This window comes from Alexandromys fortis, unplaced genomic scaffold, assembly GCF_014885135.2.
Source record: "Alexandromys fortis isolate MF-2015 unplaced genomic scaffold, M_Fortis_MF-2015_v1.1 scaffold_1626, whole genome shotgun sequence".
In the NCBI taxonomy this organism is placed as follows: Eukaryota; Metazoa; Chordata; class Mammalia; order Rodentia; family Cricetidae; genus Alexandromys; species Alexandromys fortis.
Window position 1 is genome coordinate 1 of NW_026069490.1, and position 5,145 is coordinate 5,145.

General features: G+C 47.5%; 1 pseudogene; it reads left to right on the forward strand.

The window, feature by feature from the left end:
• Positions 1-1,569: 1,569 nt before the first annotated feature.
• LOC126496189 (DNA replication licensing factor MCM2-like) lies at positions 1,570-4,286 on the forward strand (annotated as a pseudogene).
• Positions 4,287-5,145: the final 859 nt, after the last annotated feature.

Here is a 5,145-nt window from a genome sequence, read left to right on the forward strand (position 1 = left end):
AAAAAAAAAAAAAAAAAAAAAAAAAGGGAAAAAGAAGGAAATGAGTAGCATTTTGAAAGTCTTTTTTTTTTTTTTTAAATCTGGTGCAACAAGAGACAGTAGTTGGTATTTCTTGATCTTGGACTGTAATAGAAAGGGAGTGTCAAATGTCATTTTAAGGAAAGGGAATAGACTTCTTAGCAAATAGGATATCCAGCATGGACTGAGGGACACTTCTTATGCCTACAAGTAAACCTTAAGTCTTAACTCAAGTAAAGCTTATATATACACAGAATGTACTGTGTAGACAAAATATTACAAGGTTAAACCACCTTCTACTGGTGATGAGAGTCATTGTATCATACACACCACACCTCAGAGGCAGAGTCACAAAAGAACAGAAAAAATGCAAGCCATTGGTTAAAAAAAAAAAAAAAAAAAAACTTGACTTTCTAAAACAGAAAGGTTTCCTAGAGTGTTTAAGGATTTCTGTACTAATTCATACTTTTCTGGTGTAATTTTGCCATCTATTTAAAAGGGTCAGGCTATAAAATAATTTAAACAGTAAACGCTGGAATTTGAAAAGGTGCAGTTAAGATCCTGTGTGTGAGTAACTAGTCCCAGGAGAATTTAAAGGGAAGTGGAAATGTCAGGACCATAAATTAGTCCTTAGTTCTGGCAAAGTCTCTGTAAATGCCAGAATAACTTTGCAAGGTGGGTGAACATTCTTGTAACTTACCATTAAAAAACACACTATGGTCACACTCCTTAAACTTAAGAGTGGTTAATTGAATAGAAAGTAGAGGCATAGTATTCTTAATTGAAGTATATCTTCCAGTCCCGGACATTAAGGCTGTACATGAAGGCACATGAAGAGTTCATGAGGCTAAGCTTTAAACTGGGAGTATTTGATTGGGGTCCCCATAGTTTACTTGAAATCAACAGTCACTACTTTATAACCATCCCTAGTACATATGCTTTATATATATTGTACCAATTCCTTTATTGAACCCATTTAACTGTGCATTATTTTACTGATGAGTTGACCATATTTAGACAAAGATAAAGAAGATAGTTTGGGTGGTAGTAATTATCTTTTATGAGTAAAGTAAAAGACTGGATGGATAGGTCAGTAGTTAAAAGAACATACTGTTCTATGAGGACCTGTGTTTGGTTCCTACAAAGTCCTCTGACTCACAAAGGACTGTAACACCAGTTCTGGGGCCAGGGGGAACACTCCTTTTCTGACCTCCATAAGCATTGTACACACATGTGAACATACGTATGTATACACATATATAAGTGAACACATAAATAAGTAAAACTTATTAAATCTTTAAAAAACTGCACAAATTAAAACTACTCCCACAGTGGAAATGAAAGGATACTTTACGAGGAAAGGGAAGACTAAAATGGTTTCAGCAAGGAAAGGCAAATTCTAACTGAAATAATAGTGTAGTCTGTGCTTCAGAAACAAGTTAGACAAAATTTCTCTTCATTTGAGGGAGAAGCAAAGATGTAAACTCTGTTTTTAAAAAGCTAAATAAGGCGAAAACCGGTGGCTGCTGGTGCAGTGGAGCTAGCGCGGAAATGGCGGAGTCTTCTGAGTCCTTCTAGGCAGCATCTAGCCCTGCCCAGCAGCGTCGACACGTCAGTGATCCTCTCACCTCCAGCCCAGGCCGCAGCTCCAGACGTGCCGATGCCCTTACCTCCAGTCCTGGCAGAGATCTACCCCCGTTTGAGGATGAGTCTGAGGGGCTGCTGGGCACCTAGGGGCCCGTTGAGGAGGAAGAGGATGGCGAGGAACTCACTGGTGACGGCATAGAGAGAGACTACCGTCCCATTCCTGAGCTTGATGTCTACGAGGCAGAGGGATTGGCCCTGGATGATGAGGACGTGGAGGAGCTGACAGCCAGTCAGAGGGAGGCAGCAGAGCAGGCCATGAGGCAAAGGGACCGTGAGGCTTGCAGAGGCCTGGGCCGCATGCGCCGGGGGAAGAGGAAGATGAGGAGCGGCCTGCCCGTAAGCGCCTCCAGGTGGAGTGCGCCACAGAGGACGGTGAGGAGGATGAGGAGATGATTGAGAGCATTGAAAACCTGGAGGACCTGAAGGGACACTCGGTTCGTGAGTGGGTGAGCATGGCGGGGCCCAGGCTGGAGATCCACCATCGCTTCAAGAACTTCCTGCGCACCCACGTGGACAGCCACGGCCACAACGTCTTCAAGGAGCGCATCAGTGACATGTGCAAAGAGAATCGCGAGAGCTTGGTGGTGAATTATGTAGACCTGGCAGCCCGGGAACATGTGTTGGCATACTTCCTACCCGAGGCACTGGCCGAGCTGCTGCAGATCTTTCATGAAGCTGCCCTGGAAGTGGTGCTAGCCATGTACCCTAAATACGACCGCATCACCAACCACATCCATGTGCGCATTTCCCACCTGCCCCTGGTGGTCGAGTGGCGTTCCCTGAGGCAGCTACACCTGAACCAGCTGATCCGTACCAGCGGCGTGGTAACCAGCTGCACTGGAGTCCTGCCCCAGCTCAGCATGGTCAAGTATAACTGTACCAAATGCAACTTTGTACTGAGGCCTTTCTGCCAAACTCAGAACCAGGAGGTGAAGCCTGGTTCCTGCCCTGAGTGCCAGTCAGCTGGGCCCTTTGAGATCAACATGGAGGAGACCATCTATCAGAACTACCAGCGTATCCGCATCCAGGAGAGTCCCGGCAGGAGAGTCCAGCAGCCGGCTGGCTGCCTTGCTCCAAGGATGCTATTCTCCTTGCTGATCTGGTGGACAGCTGCAAGCCTGGAGACGAGATAGAGCTGACTGGCATTTACCACAATAACTACAATGGCTGGCTGAACACCGCCAATGGCTTTCCAGTTTTTGCCACTGTCATCTTGGCCAACCACGTTGCCAAGAAGGACAACAAGGTGAGCTAATGGATGAGGATGTGAAGATGATCACCAGCCTTTCCAAAGACCAGCAGATTGGAGAGAAGATCTTTGCCAGCATTGCGCCCTCCATCTATGGGCATGAAGACATCAAGAGAGGCCTGGCTCTGGCCCTGTTTGGAGGGGAGCCCAAGAACCCAGGAGGAAAGCACAAGGTTCGAGGTGACATTAACGTGCTCTTGTGTGGGGACCCTGGCACAGCAAAATCTCAGTTCCTCAAGTACATAGAGAAAGTGTCCAGCCGTGCCATCCTCACCACGGGCCAGGGTGCATCGGCTGTGGGTCTCACTGCATATGTTCAATGGCATCCTGTCAGCAGGGAGTGGACCTTAGAGGCTGGAGCCCTGGTCCTGGCCGACCGTGGCGTGTGTCTCTTTGATGAGTTTGACAAGATGAATGACCAGGACAGGACCAGCATCCACGAGGCCATGGAACAGCAAAGCATCTCCATCTCCAAGGCTGGCATCGTCACCTCGCTGCAGGCCCGTTGCACTGTCATCGCTGCGGCCAACCACATAGGGGGCCGCTATGGCCCTTCGCTGACCTTCTCAGAGAATGTAGACCTCACAGAGCTCATCATTTCCCGGTTTGATGTCCTGTGTGTGGTGAGGGACACTGTTGATCCAGTTCAGGATGAGATGCTAGCCCGCTTTGTGGTTGGTAGCCTTGTCAGACACCACCCCAGCAACAAGAAGGACGAGGGACTTACCAATGGCAACACCTCAGAGCCAGTCATGCCCAACACGTACGGTGTGGAGCCCCTACCTCAGGAGGTCCTGAAGAAGTATATCATCTATGCCAAGGAGAGAGTCCACCCAAAGCTTAACCAGATGGACCAGGACAAAGTGTCTAGGATGTACAGTGACCTGAGGAAGGAGTCCATGGCAACGGGCAGTATCCCCATCACCGTGCGCCACATTGAGTCCATGATCCGCATGGCAGAGGCCCATGCACGCATGCATCTGCAGGACTACATGATGGAAGACGACGTCAACATGGCCATCCGTGTGATGCTGGAGAGTTTCATTGACACATAGAAGTTCAGCGTCATGCGGAGCATGCGCAAGACCTTTGTCCGGTACCTCTCCTTCCGGCGAGATAACAATGAGCTTCTACTCTTCATACTGAAGCAGCTGTTGGCTGAGCAGGTGACATATCAGCAGAACCGCTTTGGGGCCCAGCAGGACACCATTGAAATTCCTGAGAAGGACTTTATGGACAAGGCCATGTAGATAATATCCACAACCTGTCCGCCTTCTACGACAGCGAGCTCTTCAGGATCAACAAGTTCAGCCGTGACCTGAAACACAAGATGATCCTGCAGCATCGAGGCCAACACCGACCCAGTGTCTGAACAGCTCAGCCACCATGCTGCACATAGCCCGCTTCCACCAGGGGCTCAGTGCTCTATGAAGTTGCCATGCTAGCTAGATACACATCTTTACCCCTGGGCACAGACTATGGTGTAAAATGACTATTTATTCTTCTGATCACCTCAAGAGAGCTCTTCTTGACAGAACCCTCTGCCCAAGCTCGGCAGCCTCCCAGAGTGCCTTATAGCTGGTGTTCAGGATGGGGTGTCCAAGTGATGGACTTGACCACAACGGTTGCTGCTTTGGCATGAGTTTTGTCTCTTTTAGCCTCAGAGCACCTTACAGGTATTTGTAAACTTTTCCAGAACATTCTTGGAGCCTGTGCTCTTCTGACAGTGCAGCACTTGCTGGTCACCACCACTGAACCTGCTTCTTCCCAGTGCCGTCATTCACTTTTTGTACAGGTTTTTGCTTCTATAGTTTATTTTTTAATAAAGTTGAATACAATCTAAAAAAAAAGCTAAATAAGAATTTATGGCACAGGAGACAGTAGAGCTGGTTCTGACTTGGCTTGATCCAATCACTGGTACTCAGTAAGNCGGTTGCTGCTTTGGCATGAGTTTTGTCTCTTTTAGCCTCAGAGCACCTTACAGGTATTTGTAAACTTTTCCAGAACATTCTTGGAGCCTGTGCTCTTCTGACAGTGCAGCACTTGCTGGTCACCACCACTGAACCTGCTTCTTCCCAGTGCCGTCATTCACTTTTTGTACAGGTTTTTGCTTCTATAGTTTATTTTTTAATAAAGTTAAATACAATCTAAAAAAAAAAGCTAAATAAGAATTTATGGCACAGGAGACAGTAGAGCTGGTTCTGACTTGGCTTGATCCAATCACTGGTACT